Source organism: Oryctolagus cuniculus, chromosome 3 (assembly GCF_964237555.1).
Source record: "Oryctolagus cuniculus chromosome 3, mOryCun1.1, whole genome shotgun sequence".
NCBI classification, from domain to species: Eukaryota; Metazoa; Chordata; class Mammalia; order Lagomorpha; family Leporidae; genus Oryctolagus; species Oryctolagus cuniculus.
The window spans coordinates 100208002-100233339 of NC_091434.1; the positions used below are offsets into that span (position 1 = coordinate 100208002).

The following is a 25338-nucleotide window of genomic DNA, read 5'->3' on the forward strand; positions in this document are numbered from 1 at the left end:
GCCTTACTACCTGATTTTTCAGTCTAGTATTCTCTTTCTACACCCTAGTTTCCATGTTTTTCATACCAAATAATTGTTCCATGATGGAATCTAGTTTCCCACCACTTTAAATATCCTCAATAGCTCAAGATTATCTTCAGAGGATCAGTTTAGTATGCATTAAGTAAGGATTTCAACAGTTTGCACCCCCATAGAAACACAAAGTGAAATATATTGTTTGAGTACTCGTTATAGCATTAAATCTCAATGTACAGCACATTAAGAATAGAGATCCTACATGAGGAGTAAGTGCACAGTGACTCCTGTTGTTGACTTTACCAATTGACACTCCTGTCTATGGCATCAGTAATCTCCCTATGCTCCAGTCATGAGTTTCCAAGGCTATGGAAGCCCTCTGAGTTCTCCGACTCTTATCTTGTTTAGACAAGGTCATAGTCAAAGTGGAGGTTCTCTCCTCCCTTCAGAGAAAGGTACCTCCTTCTTTGATGACCTGTTCTTTCCACTGGGATCTCACTCGCAGAGATCTTTTGCCAGAGTGTCTTGGCTTTCCATGCCTGAAATACTCTCATGAGCTTTTCAGCCAGCTCTGAATGCCTTTAAGGCTGATTCTGAGGCCAGAGTGCTATTTAGGACATCTGCCATTCTATGAGTCTGCTGAGTATCTCACTTCCCATGTTGGATCACTCTCCCCTTTATTTACTCCATCAGTTAGCGTTAGCAGGTACTAGACTTGTCTATGTGCTCCCTTTGACTCCCAGTCCCTCCACCATGACCAACTGTGAACTGAAACTGATCACCTGGAACAGTGAGATGGCATTGGTACATGCCACCTCGATGGGATTGAATTGGAATCCCCTGGTATGCTTCCAACTCCACCACTTGGGGCAAGTCAGCCTGAGCATGTCCCAAATTATACATCTCTTCCCTCTCCCATTCCCACCACCATGTTCAACAGGGATCACATTTCAGTTAATTTTCGACACTTAAGAATAACTGTGCATCAATTACAGATCTAAACCAGTCATATTAAGTAGAACAGATAAAAAAACTACTAAGAGGGAAAAAAAAAAAAAAGAAATTATCAATTCCCAACTTGACTCTCACTGGGATTAAACATGACAATAGGTCTGCTCTGATTTCATCATCATTTAAAAAAAATCATCTATTATTCTTCACTTTATGTTTCTGTGTGGGAGCAAACTGTTGAAATCCATACTTGATGTATACTAAGCTGATCTTCTGTATATTAAGATAATCAAAAATGAATCTTGATGTGAATGGAAGGGGAGAGGGAGTGGGAAAGGGGAGGGTTGTGGGTGGGAGGGACGGTATTGGGGGGAAGCCATTGTAATCCATAAGTCGTACTTTGGAAATTTATATGCATTAAATAAAAGTTAAAAAAAAAAGATTATCTTCAAAGTAATGACTGATTTCTCTCCAGTGTGCCCAATGTTCCTTGCTGTCTGATCCCCACTCACTGCCGTGTTTCCTCTGTGAACTCTCTGTTAGGCTCTTTTTTTGTTGTTTAATATTTTTTAATTTATTTGAAAGACTTACAGAGGGAGAAACAGAGAGAGAGGGAGAAACAGAGAGAGAGAGGGAGAAAGAGAGAGAGGTCTTCCATCTGCTGGTTCACTCTCCAAATGTCCACAGTGGCTGGAGCCAGGAGCCAGGAGATTCTTCCTAGTCTCCAACAAGGGTGCAGGGACTCAAGGACTTGGATCATCCTCCACTGCTTTTACAGGTGCACTAGCAGGAAGCTGGGTCAGCAGTGGAGCAGCGCCCCCCCCCCCCCACTCTGCCTTCCTTCTACTATTATTGTAGTTGAGTTCTTGGCTGAAACATTGCTTCTCTCAAGTATGTAAATGTATTTGTTTCCTAAGAACAAGGTAACACAGTGAGCTTGGACGATAATTGATTGTCTCACAGCTCTGGGAGGTGGAAGTCCCAGATGAAACTAGCAAGGATGCAAGGAAAAGTTGTTACAGGCCTTTCCTCTATTCTTAGAGGTTTGTGGGTTAGTGTTGGTCTTCCTTGCCCTGTGGATGCCTCACCTTCATCACTGCCTTCATTTCCACATGACATTCTTCTGTGTACCTTCGGCTATCTCCAAATTTGCCATTTGTACAAGGACACCAATCATACTAAATTAAGGCCCACCCTGATGACCATTTGACTTAACTGCTTCATAAAATTCTTTCCTCCGAATGTGAACACATTCTCAATGACTTATTGGGGATTAGAAATCCAACATGGTTTTTGAGGGACACCTTAAATCCATAACAATAAATGTGCTACTCCTTTCAGGAAATTTGCTAGATGGAAATTGTAATATTAAAACCGTTTTTGTTCCTATAATTCTTCATTGAAATGTTGAGGGAGAAGAGTCATTGTAAGGTTTTCATTTTTTGGCACAATAGAGTCTCAAAGAGTTTTCTTAATAAATAGATCCTGATTTCCAAATAATTTGAATTTCAGATAGAAAGTATCTCACAAGATAAGACAATAGAATGATCCACACAGCCTGGGACTCTGAATAATTCCATCACAGCCTGACCTCCTATTTTAGGAAGTGTTTTTTCTCTGAGTAAGTCATGTTACATCTCTAGACCTCAGTTACTTCTCCATAAAGTCAGACCTAGCTAAACGAGCCTGTCTCTTGTTAGAGTAATACTTTATACTTCTAGAAATAATTATTCAATTTTAAATTCTCCACATCTGCTTGTCTTTTTAGGAAAAGATATCACCAATCCTATGAAATATTTTCTGACTTCTGTCACAAGGATTTTAAAATCCCTCAATGTATAAGGACGAAATTCTGTGAGCTTCTCTTCTTTTCTGAATTGTCTACAGATTATTTTATGATTAATGACTGCATAACTTCTCACCCAACTGGGGAACCATTGAGAAAGAAATGTATACTAATATGGGGTGGGTGTTGTGGTGCATTGAGTTAAGCCAGTGCTTGGGACACCTACATCCCATATTGGAATTTCATTTCAAGTCCTGGCTACTCTGTATCTGATCCAGGTCCCTGGAAACACATCCTGGCAGGCAGCAGGGTATTTTTAAGGACTTGAGTTCCTGCCACCCATGTGGGAGACAGATGTTGGGTTTTTGGCTCCTGATTTTAGCCTGGTCCAGCCTAGCTGTTGTGGGTGTTTGAGGAGTGACCCAGAAGGTTGGCGACCTCTCTCTCTTTCTCTCTCTCTCTTTCTCTCACTGTCTTTCAAAAAACAGCTAAATGTATAAGTAAACAGATCTTTCTTAAAAGAGAAATGTTCACCAAATATTTTGCTAGATTTGCAGGCATCCAAGAGACACATTAAAAAAATGATATATTGTTATCCTAGCTACAATTTGGGTATATGTATTTGAATGCATGGGATTTGAGTGGAATGGAACTAAAGTTCCAGAGGGCAAAAAAAAAACAAAGGTTTAGAAAAGATCATATATATCATGCTATTTGATAAAGAATAAGTAAAGGCAGAAGAGGATGGGAAGAGGAAAGAAGAAATTTCTGGGAACTGAGAGATAGCCTGGTAGGAGCAGACTGTGCAGCTGCTGAACAGCGGCACTTGGAGCAGGGAAGAAAGTTCCTGAACAGTCCCATGCTCTAATTTTGGGTTCCTCTGATGTTCCCAGAGCTTGCAAGCAAAAAGTGCAGAGTGAAAATTTCCCTTTCATTGTGACCTCATAGCATGGCTATGCATCTTCAAATATAATTCCACACATTACAACAGGACAGACGTCTCCAGGGCTTATTCAGATTACTCCAGTAATTGTTAAGGTTTGCTTTTTGTAGTCCTTGTCTGTTGTCTGCATTTTTACTCTTCATGGTTTGTTACCTGTAGTCAAGCATGTCCCAAAACCTTTATGTGGAAAATTCTAGGTTAGACAATTGATAAGTTTTAAGTTGGGCTCTCTTCTGAGTGGTGTGATGATTCTCATGCCATCCTGCTCCATCCTGCCCAAGACATAGGCCACTACTTTGACCAGCATACTCATGTTGTACACTCTACCTACCTGTTGGTCACTTACTACCTGTCTTGGATATTGGATCAACATCATAGTATCATGGTGCTTATGTTCAAGTAACTTGTATTTAATAATGTTTCCAAAGCACAAGGGTAGAGATGCTGGCAATTTGTATATGGTAAAGAGAAATTGTAAAGTGTGTCCTTTAAGTAAAAAGATGAATTCTCTTGACTCAATAAGAAAAGAAAAAATTATGTGCTAGGTTGCTAAGATCTATGGTAAGAACAAATCTTCCATCCATGAAATTGTGAAGAAGGAAAAACAAATGTGTGCTACTTTTGCCACACTACATCAGACTGCAGAAGTATGGCCAGAATGTGTGATCAGTTTTTTTTTTTTAAGTCCGAAGAGTATTAAATTTGTGGGTGTTGTGGGTGGAATGCATGAACAGAAAACATGTTCAGATTGATGGCAACGTGTTGCACCAGAAATACTTGAACCTAAACAAAGACTTCTAGAAGTGATCACTTGAACAAGACATAGCCACTTACTGCAAGTAGGGGATAGTTTCACAGATTCAGGAACAGGTTTGGATTGAAAATATAAACATGACGAGAGAGGCTGTTATTGTTCTTAATCTCTTACTGTGCTTAATTTATAAATTACTTTATCATATGTGTTCATGCGTAGAAAAAACATAGTTTTAGTGTATACAGGTATACATAGGGTTCGGTACTGCTTATAATATCTACTTAGTATCTTGGAACACATTATCCTCAGATAAAGGAGTACTACTTTTATGACTTCAAAATAACTTCCAAAGGGCATTGTGGTAACAGCTGTCTAGCATATGAAATACAATTTGTATATTTTTATGGACTTCATTTATTTATGTAACCTTATTCAACCTAGATGTTTGTACAGACAAATTATTTGCTCTTGCCTAGTGCTCTTCTACCACATGACTCACCACTCTTTCATAGGAAGATGAAAAACTTACTGCAGTTATAGTACACTGCAAAATTCCCCATTTTCATGGATCGAATGTCATAATTAGAAAGTAAAAATAAAAACAGCAGATGGGAGAGGGAACGAAACAGATTTCGGCAGCATCCCTTGGATGGCTGGATGAGCAGATTGTGGGAAACTGGAAAACAGCAACCGAATTGCCAAGGATGAAGTCACCAATCAGTTATAATCAATTGACTGTCAAACCACAATCCTGTGCAGATTTCTCGTGGACCTCAGCCCCTTATTTTTTTGTGAATGAAATACCAAGGCAATTTTTAAAGTCAAACAAGCCTAAGTTAAAGATCTAGAAATTCCCCATTACCCCCCATATTTCTTGTATCTTCACTCTCATCTCTAAAATTCACAGCACTGATGCCTAATAAAACAATAAGCCAGATGTTTATAATTAAAAAAAAAAACAAATCCTTTACTTGTTTACCATATAGTTTATATAGTACAAATAAATTCCAAGTATCCTTTTTAGTGTAACTTGTTACTTATATATCACAGGGATAAAAGGAAAAATTAAATCCTTTTAGCTAGAAAAAACTACCACAACTGCAGAATGTACACAGGAAGGAAGGTAATAATGCACAGTTAACTTCTTGATTCTAAAACTCATTTATTTAAACTATACTTAAGAAAAATTTTGCCATACATTTAACAAATATTTATGAATTAATAAATCAGATAGGGTACTCTTTTTAGATTCACAAATCTAATCCCAAATGAATTATGTGAAATAAAAGTGACAACAATGAAGCAGATTAAATGAGTTTTAGATAAATGTCTAAACGTAAGACAGACCCCTGTTTTCAAACTGCAACCAAATGGCCTAGGACAGGAAAGAATGGAGCAACTCCAAGAGGAAGCTTTCTGATGGATGGCAAGAATGGCAGTTCTCTGAAGAGGCTGTTGAGGTAGGTCTGATTTACTAGCTCTATTCTTTTGTACAGATGGCTTGATGAAATAAAATACATGTCTCCATCTATAAAATTTGAATAACACAAACTTACAATGTCTTGTTAAATTTAAACAAATTAAGCATATAATATAACCCATGTTTTCATTATTATTACTAATATTATCATTTTCTTAAAAAGTTTTAATTTGTTTCACAGTTGGAGAGGGAAAAAGAAAAAGAGAGAGAGTGAGCTCCTATCTGCACTCCCCAAATGCACACCATGATGCCAAAACAGTAGATGGGAACTCAATCCAGGTCTTCTACATGGGTGGCAGGGACAAACCATGTGCGGCATCACCTGCCAATTCTTATGGTCCACATTAGCAGGAAGCTGGAATTGAAAGCAGAATCAGGACTTAAACCAAGGGACTCCAAATGAGAATTGGGTTTTTTTGTTTGGTTGGTTGGTTTTTTGGTTTTTTACTTATTTGTTTTTGTTTTATTTGAAAGTTAGGGAGCCAGAGAAAAATCTTCCACCTGATGGTTCAACCCCCAAATGCCCACAACAGCCAGAGGATCCCAGATCAAAGTCAGGTGCCATAAATTCAATCCCGGTCTTCCATAAGGCTAGTTGGGACACAAGTACTTAAACCATCATCTGTTGCCTCCCAGGGTGCACATTAGAATCAAGCTGGTTTGGATGCAGAGCTGAGACTTTGGTCAATCACTCCCATGTGGGATGTGGGCATCCCAACTGGTGTCTTAATCTTTGCATCAAATACCTGCCCCAAGAAATTGGACATCTTAACTGCTAGGCCAAATGCTAGACCCTAATATTATGATTCTTACATGCATTCCTTTGTGTTTTGGTGCTCTTACAATGCCTGTATCTTCTGTAAGTTTTCTCTGATCCACTTATTTATTTGTTGTCGACATCTTAAATATGACAATAATACAACAGAAATTCTTGTTTATATTCATATGTTTTCTTTTGCTATAGCAAAAGTCTCTGAGACTGGAAACTTAATATGGAAAAGCTATTTGGTAGCTCACAGGTTTGGAGATGGAAGGTGCAGGATCTCCATCTCTGGTGAAGACCTGCTTGACTGTATCACAGTATGGGTGGAGGGGTGGGAAGGGAAGTTGTAACATTCAAAAGGGGCCATGTGCGTGGGGTGTCAAAAAGGTCAAGTGTATAGGGTGGCCATCACTTCATAATAACCTATTCTCATGAGAACTAACTCACTCTGAGAGATAAGTACTAACATCTTCAAAATGTGATGCTGGCCATGATCTTATTACTTCCCACCAGATCCTGCTCCTAAAAGGTAAAACCAGCTCTCAGCATCATTGTATTGGGAATTAAGACTCCAGCCCATGGACCTTTGGAGGTGAATCTTCTACCAAACCACAGCATTTTGCAATAAGCCAACAACCCTGAATTGCCTTTTGATCCTCTGCTTGGCAAGAGTTTTTCATGAGTGTTCTCTATAATGCAAAAGCCAAGAAAAATAATTTATATAGAGTATATTAAATTAAGCACCATTCTATTCTTATTCAGACTAGTAAATATTACTTAGAATTTTATTTGCTTATAGAGAGTAATCTACACAATATACAACAAAAAATGAGAGGTTTAACTTGGATAATTAAATGTTTTCGTTCTATTAACTGATTTAGCTGTCTAACCACTTTGGAAAGAAATTCTTCTGCAATGCACACAGAATAGACTGCGCAAAAGTGTCTAATGAATAAATCAGTGGATGAATGAGTGTATTTAAAAACAGAAACACTTTTTTATCCTCTCCACAAATACTCAAGATAATGCACACTTTTCTTGATTAATCAAAGTCTTTATATTGTAAACCAATTATGATTCATTTTAAAAGCTATGCTTTATTTTACTTTAGGGTAAGTATGCAATGCTAAAAATTGTGATAAAAATAAAGCTATCACAATCTTATGATAAGTTAATAGAAGCATAATGTAACCTAACAAAGAAGGAGATAACTACATTTTTTCCCACATCTATCCAACAGTATGTAGTACAATACAAGTATTTTAGGCACAAATGTGATTATCAGGAGAAATTTCTACCTGGTGTTAAAAAATATAGATGGAGAGTAAGCAAAAGGGGAAAATTATGATTTGGAATTACAAAAAATAGCAGGTGATACTTGCAAAACTTACCATCTGAGTCTCATTCCAGGAAGTAATATAGGTTAAGAATGCAATAAAGGGACCGGCACTGTGGCATAGCAGGTAAAGCCGCTGCCTGCAGTGCCAGCATCCCATATGGACACTGTTTTGAGTCCTGGCTGCTCCACTTCTGATCCAGCTCTCTGCTGTGGCCTGGGAAAGCAGTGGAAGATGGCCCAAGTCCTTGGGCCCCTGCACCCACGTGGGAGACTCAGAAGAAGCTCCTTGCTCCTGGCTTCGGATCAGCACAGCTCCGGCCATTGCAGCCAGCTGAGGAGTGAACCAGTGGATGGAAGACCTCTCTCTCTCTCTGCTTCTCCTTTCTCTGTATAACTTTGACTTTCAAATAAATAAATGAATATTTTCTTAAAAAAAAAGAATGCAGTAAATTTTAGGAATATCTGAAGCACACATTGCAAGTAACAATAAGATACTACTTATACATTTCCAAGTAATGCTTTCCTTTTAGTAAAGTATGTTGGTTTATATCTGCTTTATTTTAATAAGTGATTTTTAAATGTTGAGTACTTAAAAAGTGAGATATAATAATGCAGATTTTCAAAATATTTTTATTCAAAGGTATACTTAGGGATCACTTGAAGAGAATATGGAAAGGATTATGCCATGTTATTTGTTTTTTAATTGTGTATGCATGGAATTAGTTTTGATATTGATAGATTGAAGTGTGTATTTATAATAGATGGATTCTAGGTGGGAAGAAAATTAGTCTACAAAGAATAGTATTCTGCCTATTTAGTGTAGATGTTAATGTGTGAACCAATTTCAGTGGTTGGAAATATTTTTCAAGCTAATATTTAGCTATATCACCACAGGTAAACAATTGTGGATGTTTAGTTCTAGATAGCATTGTAGCTGTAGCTACAGTTTTCAGGACAGCAAACATTTTTATTCAGAAGAAAATTTTCTACTGGTGAAACTTACTTAGAAGATTAAAGTTAATGAAACTATATATTTGAAATTAGCTTCGTGATATCTGATAAAAGTGCCACCAGGATTTTCATAAATGTTGAGTTTTATTCATATTTTTAATTCATCAACAGAGTTCTTATGAACCTATCAGGAATCTATGATTCATATAAGATATCATTTAAAAAAGCTTTTATAGCCTTAAGGTACTCACATTTAGTGGTTAAAAAAACAATATATAACTAATAAAAGAACACAGGAAAGTGGCATTAGCTAGAATGCATTCTGGGATGGAGATACTATAACCTGTAGAGAATGCACCAAAGTTTCTAAGGGCAGGTCAGAAAAGGTCCCCCCCAAAACAATGGTATTTAAATTAAACCCTTAACTTGGACCAGAAGGAGTTTGTTTTTACCAGGTGGGAATTATAGAACTGGAAGTTAAGCTAGGCCTTGATTTGGAGATTGCTCTCTTTGTGATAGAAAGGGGAAAGAACTTGGGGAAATGGATGATAATTTTTATTTATATATTTAGAAGGCTGAGTTACACGGAAAGAGAGAGAGAGAGAGAGAGAGAGAGATCTTCCATCTGCTGGTTCACTCCCCAAATGGCCACAACGGCCAGGGCTGGGCCAAGCTGAAGCCAGGAAATAGGAGCTTCTTTTGGGTCTTCCACGTGAGTGCAGGGACACAAACTTTACTTGGACCATCTTCTGCTGTTTTCCCAGGCACATTAGCAGGAGCTGGATCAGAAGTGGAGCAACTGGGACTCAAACTGACGTCCATATTGGGATACTGGCATCATAAGCGGCAGCATATCCCACTGCACCACAGTGCTGGCTCCAAAAGATAAGAATTTGACTTTCCTGGAACAAAGAGGAAGACGTGTAGGTAAGGAGAATAAACAGGTGCAAATGTAGATAGGAGATAAGGGAGGTGTTGAAACATTGGTTGCCCTGCTCATGGACTTGTACTTTATATATTTTTAATCAAAAGGCAATGAATGGTTTCATTCATGGGAGTAACAGCTAAAATATGCTTCAGAAAGACTGCAAAGCACTAAGGTCATGACCAGAACACTTGGACTGAAGGCAGTGATTGGTTAAAGACCTTTCACCTGGTCTAGATGAAGGATGATGAAAGCTGAACCAAGGCAGGGCTGACATACTAATTTATCTTCTTGTTTTCAAAGTAATGAGAAGTTTAAGGAGATAGGAAAATTTTTCTACTGTATTACTTTTACATAAGAAAACTGTGGCATTCATACTGAAGTATAATTAAAACATAGTTTATTATAATTGTGCTCATGTGTAAGTTTATTCTACTATCATATCTAATAGCTATGCCTGTGATAATGGTTCCACATATATCTCTGTGCCAAAGAAAAAGCAACAGCGGTTCAATTTGTCTAAAGGTGATGTGCTCAGTGCTATTATTATGGGTAGGAAAAATAAAATTCCCCTGATCAATACAGAGTCTCTCTTCTCAGAGATCAGTCAGTTCACCTTGACAAGGTAATGTTATCCCTTTGTTCCTTATCTTTTTCCTCACTCGGTGTGATTCTTGATTCTTTTATTTCTGCCAATTCTGGGTACTCAATCCATGTAGCTAAGTCCTACTGTCTTTTCCTAAAATGTGTCTAGAGTTTCTGGGTGTCCTTCTTTAGCATTTTTGCTACTCCGGCTCTTCCTCATTCATCCACAATTCTTCATGTCCACCAGTGATGGGCTTTTACTAGTCCTACATAGTTCTTTTGTTTAGCACAACAAAACTTCTTTCCTAGTATGTGTTATGTTAGCTCAGTTAACTAGAATTTATATTGCCCTTATTCCTGGTAAAGTACCATTTTTGATGCTTAGTCTTTATAGCCTATCTATAAAACTTATCAGGGAAAGAATTTATCACCCATTCTCTTACCTTAAAATTGCTACCAATCAATGAAATTAAGTCCTAAGCACTAGATTCAATGCTACTTAATCTTTTTCTTTCATTTTATAACCTTATGTAATTTTATTAAAAGGAGAGTGAAAAATCTGAATTATAATAGGACATATAAAATGCTTAATTTATAAGATGTAAGCAGGAAATTATAAAAGCATGTGAATATAAATTAGTTAACACATTCCTAAAGAATGTTCATAGTGGATGATATGGATTTACAGATTCTTTTTAAGATTCTAAGAAATGATTCACAATTTCCTCTGAAATTTATATCTGAAAAATCTTTCTTAGTAAAATATTTATTTTTTTAATATGCATGCTCTAAGTTCCTTTGATAAGGAAGTTTGCTTTCAAATATATCTACTCCCTCTAAACATATATAAACAAAGTGAGAAATTATAATTTTATTTATTTTCTTGAGTATTTAGGTGGTGCTTGATTAATTTATATTATAATGCCTATAATTTCTATGTGAAGCATGATATTACAATTTCAAAATCTATGAATATCTGTAAAAAATTGTGGCACAAAGATTTCAACAATATTTTCCTGTACAAAACGTTTAGAAGCTGCTCTTCAATTTCTATTTATCTCTAGTAGTCCCAGTGCTCCACAGAGTTTAATTCAATCATTTATGTGTAAAAAATATCTAAATGAATTTTCTTAAATCTAATAGTCATAATTATATCAGTGACTTAAATATATGTAGGAAATGACAATTGTCATAGCAGCTAAGATGCCATTTCGTATCCCATATTGGAATTCTCGGGTCTCAAGTTCCAGCTCCATTTCCTATTCAGCTTCCTACTAATGCATTCCCTTAGAGGAAGCAGATTTTAGCTCAAGTGCTTGAATTCCTGCAACTGATGTGGGAGACTTGGAATATGTTCCAGACTTTGCCTTTTGTCTTACTGTCCAGAGTATTTGGGGAGTGAACCAGAAGATTCTCTCTCTCGCTCGCTCCCTCTCTCCCTCCCTCTTCTCCCTCTCTCCTTTCTCTCTTCTCTATCCGCTCTTTCAAATAAAGAATGTAGAATTTCTTTGAACATTATATAGAATTAAGGACAAATATTTAAAAAACAAAACTTGTAAGTGTAATTTTTGAGTTTTCATAATACCCTATTACATAGCCTTCCTAACCACATATTTTATGTATTTATTTGAAAATCAGTGACACAGAGATCTTCTATCCGCCCCCTGACCAGGAAAATTAAAGGAGCTGGGAACTCCATCTGTGTCTCCTATTTAAGTATATAACTGGCAGGGAACAAAATTCTTGGGCTATTGAGTGCTTCCTTCCCTAGGGTGTGAATTAAAAGGACATGATCCAGAATCAGAGCCAAGACTCTAACCCAGGCACTTTGACACGGGATGTAGTCTTCCCAAGAGGCTTAGTAACTACTGCACCAAATGCCTGCCCCAAATCTATATATATATATATATATATTTTTTTTTCCTATTCTGATGCTAGAATGCCTTTGTAGTAGCATCTTCCCAAATATGGAATCTTTATTAGATTGCACAACTTTGGAATTAAGCAGAAATATTTTTTTTTCTTTTTTGCATTGCTTTAGTACTCATTTATGTGGTATGATATATGTTTTTATAGCGTTTTTGAGGTTTCTTGAATCAATCTTTGACATGTTTCCTAGCAACAGACTCTGAAAGATCATTTTTGAGGGTAAGTGAGAGGGTAATTGTTTTTGGAGAGCCATCAAACTTAGGATAGATTTTTTTACGTGTAGTTATCTAGTTATTAAAAATGGAGCATCAAACTGCAGTCTGTTCTACTTTTTTTGTAGTAATACATGACACTGTTTACGTAAAGCTCTTTGAACAAAGCTTCATACAGAAAACAATCTAAAGAATTGTATTTAAAATTGAGTTGAGGTAAAGTTGTATACTTTTCCCATAAAGTTAAAATTTCAACATGCAAAAGATAAATTTAAGTATTAATCATTCTATATTCAAATTCAATTAAGTATATTATAGCTTAAGAATGAAATGTCCACAGAAAACTATGTCATTCACCAAAAGTAGTTTTTCACCACCACCACCACCACCACCACCATCACCATCACAGAAGAAGCACAAGGTAGAGTAAAATACCCATTTTGCAACTTAAATCACAATGTGCAATTTAAACACATACAGGATTGTTCATTCTTTTGAAATAAAGATGGCTATTTTTGCTATGCTTTAACTTAATTTCTAAGAGTGGTGCTCTTAGGCTTTGGTGAGTTGAAGGAGCTTTGAAAGTTAAGGATAGAAGCACAAATATTTAAGACAAAGAAAAAATTTGCAGGTAATTGCAGACTCTATTAAAGCCTTAATTAAAGGGCACTAGGAAAGCGAATTAGTGCATCTGAGGTTTTAATCAAACTGCTATTTCAACCAATTTATTAATTGACTCCAGGATTAGGTTGTAATGTGCACTGCTAAGATGTTTGTGCGTGATCTGAAAACCCGAGGACTATCTAACTTCTTGTTTCAGGAACAACCAAGTTGAAATGTGCATTTAAAAGTGATCTAGTTTTGTAGTGATAACTGCAGATCCTATAGTTAACATTGATCATTTTGCATGTGTGATAGCTAATTCTAAAAAAATATAATTTGAAATTTAGCAGACACCTGGTGAGTGGCAGAATGGTTATAGATAGCTTTTGATTCATCTCAAGAAATCCTTCTCAATCTGGACACATTCATGATTTAAAATAAGAACACTTATACATAATTATATAGAAATAAAATGTTGTCCAAATACCTTAAAAAAGATATTTGCAACAAAACCAAATTAGCTTGTCAAGAATATAGAGCAATTCTACGATTTTCAATCTGAACATTGAATATGGGGCCTATTTTAAACTGGGGCTTTCATTGAAAGATTGCCCCACTTTATGCAATAAATATATGCAATATTAAAGGCAGAATAAGACAACTTCACATGTTTCTCTTGATAGAATATAATAAATATATTACCTGCTTTAGAAAGAGAAGACTTCTGATCTTCTGTAGTAAGTTGTTGATTACTTCATCTAAAAAGGGACTGACTCAATTCCATTATGAATTTCCTTTCTCCTAGAATATTGTAGACACTAGCTGATGTCCTATTTTGCTACTTGAACAGGAAAATAAAAATTCTTCTACTTAAATATAAATCTTGAGGCTGGTACAGTGGCATAGTGGGTAAAGCTGCCAACTGCTATGCCAGCATCCCATCTAGGTACTGGTTTGAGTCCCTGCTGTTCCACTTCAGATCATGCTCCCTGCTCATGCACCTGGGAAGAACAGCAGATGGCCCAGCTCCATGGGCCCCTGCACGCTTGTGGGAGACCCAGAAGAGGCTCTTGGCTCCTGGCTTCAGCCTGGCCCAGCCCCGGCTGTTGCAGCCATTTGGGGAGTGAACCAGCCGATGGAAGACCTCTCTCTTTCTCCCTTCCACCCCAACTGTACCTTCCAAAAAACTAAAAATAAATCTTAACATAAATAAGACTTGTAAAAGTCTTTGGAAATAACTAAAAGCCAATTTTGAATTGTCAGCTTCAGCAATAGGAATAATGCTTATCCACAATTTGCTGGTTCCATCACAGAGATTTACCAATTAGGACTTATTAGAAGTGAGAACAGATTTAACCATCCCCGGTTTGGGTGAATAAACATAAAGTTTTTAACACCAATAATTGCATTAATAATGATTTTTAAATTTTCTGTATTTCTGATGTTTTGGCATCTGGGGTCTGACTGCTCCTGAAATAACTACCCTTTCCAGAGCCTGGCAGTTCCTGGAGATAGTAAAGGCCTCACCTGCTTATGCAAACCCACCAATCCAGAACCCATTGCTCAAACACCTCCTTAGACCTTCATAAAATTATTCAAAGTAGTCGATCTTAAACTTGCTTACTCTGCTTTCCCAATACTTCCCAAAGAAGCACAAAGAGAGTTCTTGCCTGCATTTTCTCCCTGATACCTCTACCTGCTGATAGTCTGGTACTCTTCTCTGTGGCCTGTTAAGGTATGTTATGCTCTCTCCTCTTGGGAACAGATTTTTCAATGTCAGTCATCAACTGATCAGTTGGCCTCACTATATGGAAACCATAATAAAAACTACATTTTTGACATGAGTGAAAAGCAGATTTACTATTTAAAAACCAGATTTGTCTTACCACTTCTATGTGTGGTGTGACTTTCTAGCCATAACAGTAAAATTAGAAATGTCCTATAAGTACATGCTTTGTTTCACGCTTTCTACCAATTCATCAAAGAACAAGCATTGAGTTAGCTTAGGTGGACAGCAACAAGTGACAGTGAACCTGCTAAGAAACACCTGAATGAAAATGCTCTTTACCTCAACATTCTACAACAAGCAGCCTTTTATATATCTTGCCTGAAGTATTGGCATCTTCCCATAAAGATAAGTGAAGCACACAGGTTAAGTGAGTTCTTCTTTGTATATAAGGATGCTTTAATGGAACGTTCTTGCCGTAAAATAATAATTTGGAAAAAAAATCTGTAAATTTGCTACCTTTTACCATTCTTTGGCATTTGGAGTAAATTGATTTAAATATCATTTTACTATTCTGGATTTTTTAAAAGATTTTATTTATTTGAGAGGTAGAGTTACATACAGATTGGGAGAGACAGAGAGAATGGTCTTCCATCCGCTGGTTCACTCCCCAAGAGAAGTGAGGGTCTTGAAGCACTTCTTGATGAGGAAGCTGCTTGTTCTTACAGGTATTCTATTTAGTTCTCTTACAATCTTCATCTTCCTGAAGCAGATGGCTCACAGAGTAAGCGTTAGCTTCTTTTTTGCTGTAGCACAAAGATTGTTTAACATGCAAACAGGAGATTATGTCCAGCCTCAACGTTGTTTAAACCAAGGGTAGAAATTATTTTCATTCTGATTCACAATGAATTTCTATAACTTGTATCCTCAGTATTTGTCACAGGAACTGAAATATGGAAAGATTTAAATATTGTATATGCTTAACTTATTCTGACTTGGAGAGATTAAGTCATGGAGATTTTCCCTGCATCACAAACATCTATTTTTATGAAGCAGGGATTGAAAGAGTGCAAACATTTGAAATAAAAGGACATTGCTTACGAACTCTATTAATTTCTCTGTTTAGTGTTCCCCTATACTTTTACATTCCTTTCTGGTATCTCTGTCATTTATCATTTTTCTCAATTATGTATCATACCCTGCATTTTTCTCATCTCATGCTGGGCACAATATGCATTTCAGTTGTATATATTCAATAGAAATTTAAAATAATATACTTTCATTGCAAAAATTCAAGAATTTTAGAAATGCTAATGGGAACTTGCTAGGAACTTTTGTTTCATTGTTTACCTGTGAAAATGCACCTTCATAGAATGCGTCTTATACCTATTCAGAGAGATCTCCTTGACTGCTTAGACCAATTTAGGGTGTCCATATATCAGCCATCATAAACAGTCTTGTGTTTGCAAGGTTCATCTTGATTATTTAACCATCTTATTATGCATAGCATTTTAAACACCAAGACATAATGCAATTAAATTCAACAAAAATTACTATACATCATCCATATGAAAAACAATCTGTTATATTCTAAGGAGTTAACATAAATAAAATATTCTTTCTTTCAAAAGTTAATAAAACATGGCTTACCATCTAGAAGAGAAAGCTTCTATTTGTGTAATTAAAAGAAATATGAGGCCGGCGCCGTGGCTCAATAGGCTAATCCTTTGCCTTGCTGCACCGGCACAACGGGTTCTAGTCCTGGTCGGGGCGCTGGATTCTGTCCCGGTTGCCCCTTTTCCAGGCCAGCTCTCTGCTGTGGCCAGGGAGTGCAGTGGAGGATGGCCCAAGTGCTTGGGCCCTGCACCGGCATGGGAGACCAGGATAAGCACCTGGCTCCTGCCTTTGGATCAGCGTGGTGCACTGACCGCGGTGTGCCGGCCGCGGTGGCCTTTGGAGGGTGAACCAAGGGCAAAGGAAGACCTTTCTCTCTGTCTCTCTCTCGCTGTCCACTCTGCCTATCAAAAAAAAAAATAAAAAATAAAAAATAAAAGATCTCTCTGTCTCTCCCCTTCTCTCTGTAACTCTTCCTTAAAAAAAAAAAAAGAAATATGAAGGAAAATGACATAGATACTAATGTGGTATACAAGTAGTGTGTTGAAAGGGCTTAGAGGAAGGAACCTGCACTTCTGAATAAGACTTATTTTAGCATGCAATTTTGGACAGCCTTTTTAAATTCAATCACATTTTTTCTTATACCTTTTTATTTCTTATAAAGATATTTTTCATCCTGGATATACTTAAAATTCTTGCATTCCATCTTTTTCCTTGCCAGGGGACCACAACTAGGAAAATTCCATGAGTTTCTGACTTCAAATAAGATGCTGTGAGAATTGGCTTCAGAAGACAGAACTGACATTCTTTAATTTCCAAGTTCTTACTGTGTTAAAATAAGCATAGCATAAAATTGACCATTTTAACCAGTTTTAATTGCACAGTTCAGTGGTATTAAGTGTGTTGATTTGCAACAATTACCACTCTCTATCTCCAGAATACTGGTCTTATAAAACAGAAACATTACACCCATTAAAGAGAAACTCCCCATCGCTCCTTCAAGCTTCTGACAACTACTGTACTACTGTCTGTTTCTATGGCTTTGTCTACTTGAAGTACCTCATAAAAGTAGAATCTTGCAGTATTTGTCTCATTGTGATTGGTTTATTTCACTTAGTGTGATGTCTTCAGAGTCATAAAGTATAGAATGTGTTAGAATTTGCTTTATTTTAGGGATGAATAATACTCATTATATGAATATACTGCATTTTGCTTATCTTTTCATCCAGAGAACTGATATACTTACCTTTTCACTGATAGGAAATTTTTTAAATGTTATTCTTAGACAATTATGTCTTAGGTGTCTTTGATGAGTCTAAACAATGAGGACCAGCCGGCGCCGTGGCTCACTAGGCTAATCCTCCACCTTGCGGCGCCGGCACACCGGGTTCTAGTCCCGGTTGGGGCGCCGGATTCTGTCCCGGTTGCCCCTCTTCCAGGCCAGCTCTCTGCTATGGCCAGGGAGTGCAGTGGAGGATGGCCCAGGTGCTTGGGCCCTGCACCCCATGGGAGACCAGGAAAAGCACCTGGCTCCTGGCTCCTGCCAGGATCAGCGCGGTGCGCCGGCTGCAGCGGCGGCCATTGGAGGGTGAACCAGCGGCAAAGGAAGACCTTTCTCTCTCTCTCTCTCTCTCTCACTGTCCACTCTGCCTGTCAAAAAAAAAAAAAAAAAAAAAAAAAAAAAAAAAAAAAAAAAACAATGAGGACCTGCAGTTGGTCATTTCAACAGAGTTTGGACAGGTTGCCATGTTTCTTTCTGCTGTGGTATCCTATTCTGGGCCCTTCCAATAATGTGAAGATCAGCCAAATAACTAACTTGCTACCTGCTACTCAAAAGTTTACTGGTGATTGCAGCCATTATGCTATGCACATCAAATAGCAATGGAGGATGGGGCTGAGTTTGTATTTGTGGTAGGAGTAGCACACACATTGACCAGCGACCATTCTGTTTTGCAAGACCCAAAATGAGACACATCAAAGACCATAGACATACTCAGGTCAGGGAATCAGGAAGCTCCCCTTGTGTTTTGGACAGTAGAATACAAGCCTCTGTAGGTTACCCACAGGTGGAATACTGTACCTTTGATGATGGAATAAAATTCGCTTTTAAAAATATCTTTTGTGATATCTGTAGATTAAACAAAGAGAAGTGATTTATCTTCTCATGGCATTTGTATTGTGACTGTAAAATTTTCTCCTGTTTAATGATAGAGCAAAGGAATATCTGACTTCTTTTATAGCTCAAAGCAGTTCAATTTCTGCATAAAATATTTATCATTTTAATAACCTTTGAGAGCATCACTTAATATTATCATGTCATTTTGGGGGCAATTAAAATGGAATATTACCTTCTGCATGGTAATGTTATAAGGAATAAAGGAAGGATATATGGTAAACAATTTGTGCTTATTGATTGTGATCAACATTATGGTGATAACTGAAAAGGTTGTGATTTGACAATCATAAAGCAATTGGAGGGAAGTATTTGGCCCAGTTAGAATGCCCACATCCCAAATCAGAGTACCTAGGTTTAAATCCTATCTGTCTCCATTGCCATTCCAGATTTTTACTGATTTGTACCTTGAGAAACAACTAATGACTGAAGTATTTGGGTCACTGCCAAATTGAGTTTCCAGCTTCCAGCTTTTTCCTGGCCTAGCCCTTGCCATTGCAAGCATTTGCAAGATGGACCAGTAAATGGCAGCTCTCTCTCTCTCTCTCTCTCTCTCTCTATATATATATATATACATACATATATCAATATATAGATATAAATATAGAGATATAGATAGATCTACCTACATATAAATACACATACATACTTGATGTATGTATATATTGAATATAAAAATAAAAGTTATTTTAAAAATATTTATTTTATTCATTTGAAGGCAGAGTAGTGACAGAGAGATAGAGACAGAGACAGAAACATGTCCCTTCTGCTGGCTGCCCAAATGGTCACAATGCCTGGTGTTGAACCAGGCTAAACTAGGAGCCTGGAACTCCATATGGGTGGTAGGGCCCCAAGCACTTCGGCATTTTCTGCTTTCCCAGGTGCATTAGCAGGGAGCTGAATTGTAAAAAGGGTAGCAAGGATTCAAACTAGCACTCATATATTGGATGCTAGCATCGTAGGCAGCAACTTAACATACTGTATCACAGTGCTGGTCCCAATGTTTTTGGTTTGTTTGTTTGTTTTTAAAAGAAATCATTTGATGATATTAGGGAGGAATTCACAGAATGATATTGACAGGAAGCAGATTTGGGATTATGAGATAAACTCTTCAGTGAAGACATATATACATTAACTATTATTGGCTTTTCCAGAAAGTTTGATATTTAAAGGAAAGGGGGCCAGGCATTTGGTGCAGTGGTTATCACAACATTTGGAATGCCTGCATGCCATATCAGAGGGTTTGGTTTGAGTCCCAACTCCTCTCCTATTCCAGTTTCCTGTTGATGTGAACCTGGGGTGGCATCAGGTGATGGCTCAATTAGTTGGGTTCCTACCATCCATGAGAAAGACTTGGATTAAGTTCTGTGCTTCCAACTTCAGCCTACCATGTTGCAGAGATAAATGTTGTAGGCGCCAGGGGAGTAAATCTGGATTCAAGATTCCTGTATGTGTCTATATGTCTGTCTCTCACCTCTCTCTCTCTCTCTATCTCTCTCTCTCTCTCTCTCTCTCTCTCTCTCTCTCCCCCGCTCCTTCTCCCTCTTCCTCTCCTTCTTTCTCTACACCCCTCTATTTTAAAAATAAATAAAACATTTAAAAATACATCCTAGGCCAGCGCCGCGGCTCACTAGGCTAATCCTCCACCTGCGGCACCAGCACTCCAGGTTCTAGTCCCGGTTGGGGCGCCGGTTCTGTCCCAGTTGCTCCTCTTCCAGTCCAGCTCTCTGCTGTGGCCCAGGAGTGCAGTGGAGGATGGCCCAGGTCCTTGGGCCCTGCACCCGCATGGGAGACCAGGAGGAAGCACCTGGCTCCTGGCTTCGGATCGGCGCAGCACGCTGGCGTGTAGCAACCATTTTGGGGGTGAACCAAAGGAAGGAAGACCTTTCTCTCTGTCTCTCTCTCTCTCACTGTCTAACTCTGCCTGTCAAAAAAATAAAATAAAATAATGTAAAATAAAATAAAGTAAGATAAAATAAAAACACATCCTAAAATAATAAAGGAAAATATGCAATTGAACTAGTAGAAATCCAAAATCCAGAGAAACTTGCTTAAATGGTTATAGATTTTAAATTGAATTTTTTAAGATTAAAACAAGTGGGTTGGTGCTGCAGCACAGTGGGTTAAGCCACTACTTGCAGAAGTTTCATTCCATATCGGAGCAACAGCTCGAATCCTGGCTGCTGCACTCCTGATCGAGCTTTCTGCTGACGTGTCTGGAAGAGCAGCAATCCTGTCTACCATGTGGGAGACCTGGATGGAATCCCAGGCCCCTGGCTTTGGCCTGCCCAGCCATAGCCATTACAGTTATTTGGGAGTGAACCAGCGGATAGAAGATTTCTCTCTCTTTCTCTCTCTCTCTCTTCTCCTCCCTTCCCCCTCCTCCCTCTTTCCCTCCCTTCTTCCCTCTCCCTGCACCCGTTACTCTGTCTTTCAAATAAATACAAATACTCTTTAAAAAATTAAATAAAAACCACCTTTTATTAAGATAAAATCATTTTCAGAATGGGTCACACAACACATCCAATGGTGTGTTATATGCTGGAAATGCATCTACACACACAAAAAAATTGGAAAGCTTGAGAATTAAGCATATGCCAGGGAAATAGACACACGGAAAGCAAGGGTGGATATATTAGCATCATTAAACAAGGAAATCAGGGTATTTTATCATGTAATGGCTGTATCCTCTAATCTGTGTCGTGGCTGCTACAGCCAATAGAAGATGGTGGAGGTAACAGTCAGTGACTACTGAGGCTGGGACAATAAACGCCTTACTGCCTCTGGCTGGATCTCTCAGGCTGTCGTTCTCTGCACGTTCACAGAGTCCATGACCTCGGAATCCAGTCACCATCCTAGGAGAAGCCCAAGTCTAAGTGAAAACTCCAGTGGAAGGTGCTATAGTCAAAAATTCTCAGCTGAACCCAGCTTTCAGTTACCCCAGGTAGCAACCTTGAGTGTGAAAGTCCTCCAGATTACTTCCCTCCAGGTTTTCTAGTGACTCCCACGTATCAAGACTTCCTTCCTGAGCTTCCAGACAACCTTGTCGAGAGACAAGCAAAGTCTGGTGTGTTCCGTCTGAATTCCTCGCTCTAGAAATCCATAATCAAAATCATTTCTTTTGTTGCAAAATAATCCAATTTCTTGATTCAGAAATCCATAATCAAAATAAAACAGTTGTTTTGGCCATTGATATTGGTGTGGTGTTATTGTACAAGCAGCAATAGATATCTTTAAGAAAAAAAGTATATAGAATTGTGAAGGAAGTTTAAATGTTCATCAGCCAGAGGGAGAGGAGAGAGGAACCATAAATGAAACAATTAATAATAGACAAAAAAAGAAAAATAAATTTTAGATCAAGGTTCTAGAGTCAATCAGAATTGTAGGGAAAACCAGGGGTTGGGTGGGGGCAGGGGGCAGGGTTGGGGATGTTGGCAGTCAGACCATTGGTATCTGTAGAAGTCTGGGAAGCAGTAAGAGGACTGCCACCCAAAACATGGCAGCCCGATGTGGTGGTTATTAAATCGTAGGAACCCAGCAGCAGATGTTAAATAAGGATTCCTTATTATATCCCCTTTTCTGCTTAAAGTCAAAACCCCTGAGCCATTAATATATCTCCGGTCTTCCTCAGTTTCCATTAACTACACTCACATCACATGTACCCATACATGTTCTCCAAGTCCATTGAGTTCCCCTAAAAGTAATTTAAAACCCCTCAACTTTGTCTACATTCCCCATTCTTTAGATCCCTATAGAAAAAGGGTTGTGTATGTTACAGAATAATTTTGAACTTGTGTGCGACTGCATCCATACATGTAATAAAGCTGCATGATCTTTTGGCTATTCAAATGTCTTTGTCAATTGATTCCAGCAAAACTTCAGGGGCAGAGGGAAGAATTCCCGCCACACCCACATTGGTGACAAAAAACTCAGGACAAAGCTATGAAAAGCAAAACTAGAGCAGTTATGTAATTGCACGTATTTACTGAGTGCCTCCTATGATCTACACAGAAACAAGTACACACAAATTCACATTTCAGTTTCTGCCACCCATTTTATTATTGTTTATTATCATGTTCTAGGATGTCCCAGATAATCCCTTGCACACTTGGAAAATCTTTTCAGAAGAAAGCTTGTCTAATATCTTATAATTGCTATTCAAGATGTTGTTGCATTTTTTAAAATTGCAGTTAATGATGGCTGATTCATCATCCACTCATTGCTCCATCCTCATAGACGGAATTAAATGAGGCTTCTGGTGGTTTACAAAGAATATTTGAGAAATGTGGTAAAATCTTGCAGTCAACCATCTGTTCAAGGAGCTGTTTCTTTTCATGGATAACATAAGCCTTATCAACAGTTAAAACTCTTGATTTCTTACCAGAGGAGTCTGGACAGTGTCCAGCACAATTCAGCCACTTGCTCTCCTAATGCATTCTCAAAGCCAGAGAATAAATCATGGTTTGGAGAACATGTTAAAATATCTTCTAATCATTAAATAAAACTCATTTTCTAATTTCTTCTCGTTTATTTAAAGGTCACAGAGAGAGGCAGTGAGGGTGGAGGTGGGGAGTTAGGGAGAATTTCTGTCTACTGTTTCACTCCCTAAATGCCCGCAACAGTCAGGGCAGAAACAGGCTGAAGTTGGGAGCTGGGAATTTAATTCAGTTCTCCCACATGGGTGGCAGGAACCCAAATACTTAAGACATCGATCTGCTACCATCCAGGTTGCACACTAGTAGAAAGCTAGAATTAGAAGTGGACCCAGAACTTAAACCCAGACATCATGATATGCAATGTGGGTGTCCCAAGCAGAATTTTCACTGCTATGCTAAATGTCTGCTATTCTATCTTCTTTTGTATTTGTTTTAATAATACTATGACTGTGGACTAATGATATAAGTAAGTACTCAATTACCTTTTGAGTCTTTGTTTCTAGAAGTTGTAATGGCTGTTAAGTTCATGGTTGCTATGAACATCTCCAGGTGTTAGTGCACACAAAAAAGCAGAGATATGAAACACACTACTCAGTTTCTAAGTAGGTTTGGCATAAGTGTAGATTTTTGAAAATATATAATAAATAATATGTTTTGTAATGATACACTCAAAATAATTACCACCTGCTCTTGTTTCATTAGCCTCTCAGCCCCCTATGTGTCTTCTACTGGGTAATTGTTAATTCTTCCTATCGGCAGCCACTGTGACTACCCTCTTTTATTACAATTCCATTGCTCTTTCAGTAATGCCCTCAAAGTTTTCTAATGTTTTTCTGTCAACCATAAACAGTTACCATAAACTTCTCCAGGTGTTAACCAAAAAAGTGGAGATTTCAAACACAATATTCAATTTCTAAGTAGCTTCAGCATAAATGCATGTTTTTGAAAACATATTGAAGGGCCGGCACTGTGGCTCACTTGGTTAATCCTCTGCCTGTGGCACCGGCATCCCATATGGGCTCCAGGTTCTAGTCCCGGTTGCTCTTCTTCCAGTCCAGCTCTCTGCTGTGGGCCGGGAAGGCAGTGGAGGATGGCCCAAGTGCTTGGGCCCTGCACCCGCATGGGAGACCAGGAGAAGCACCTGGCTCCTGGCTTCGGATCACACGCAGCACCTGCCATGGTGGCCATTTGGAGGGTGAACCAACAGAAAGGAAGACCTTTCTCTCTCTCTCTCTCACTATCTATGACTCTACCTGTCCAAAAAGAAAAAAAAAAGAAAAGAAAACATATTGGAAAAATATGTTTTGTAGTGATACACTCAAGGTAATTACCACCCTTTCTCATCTCATTAGCCTGTCATCCTACTGTGTTTCTTCTGCTTGGTATCTTTTTACATATTGGTAGACACTAATGGCTATCCTCTTCGCTTACAATTCCATTGCTCATTGAGTAATGTCTTCATAGTTTTTTTTTTTTTTTAATTTTCTGCCAACCTCACTGTATAGAGACACCATCTTTTTCTTTTTCTTGACATTTTAAATATAAAAATCCTTTGAGAATCTCTTCTTGACTTTTTAAATTTAAAACATTTGTCTATTTGAAGATTTGTATATTTCATACAATTTTTATTTTTGTTGTCTCTCCACTAAAGCTGAAAGGTATAGAGTTTCCAAAATCACATCCAGCAGGCTGCAGACCAAATGTGGATTACGGTCATATTTTTTCTATTTGTCCACAGTGAATTAGTTTGGCTCAGTTAGTTTCTTTACCAACGATTGAGAACTGGGAAACAATCTACGTATCTGACTTTCCTTAGAAAAGCAGGGTCTGCAGTTATAAGGACACCAATGTTCTGAAGCCGAGTGGCAGTTCGCTCCTTTAGAAAGGCCTCTTTGCCAGTGTGTCACATTCACTCTGACTTTACTGTTTCCGATGCGTTCTGTGACTTCAGTGGTCCTGTAAGCATTTGAATTTGGAAGCCCTGTTCTAATCCAGACCTTGAGAGCTAGAGCTCTAAGCCTGAATTTCCAGCTGGCAGTTGGACAGCTTCATTCTAAACATCTTCCATTGGTCTTTATGTGTAAAACTCTCCCTGGCTTGTTCTGGCAAAAATTCTCTCAGATATTATGGCTGGAAGCTGTATACATTTTTTC

The 25338-nt window shown here is 38.1% G+C and overlaps 1 long non-coding RNA gene across 1 annotated transcript in view; it reads left to right on the forward strand.

Moving 5' to 3' along the window:
* Positions 1-11136, forward strand: part of LOC138849175 (uncharacterized) — a 283599-nt gene extending 272463 nt beyond the window's left edge. The window contains exon 4 of the long non-coding RNA XR_011387597.1: positions 9747-11136. This is a non-coding gene — a long non-coding RNA (uncharacterized lncRNA). The remainder of the gene's footprint in view (positions 1-9746) is intronic.
* The last annotated feature ends 14202 nt before the right edge of the window (positions 11137-25338 follow it).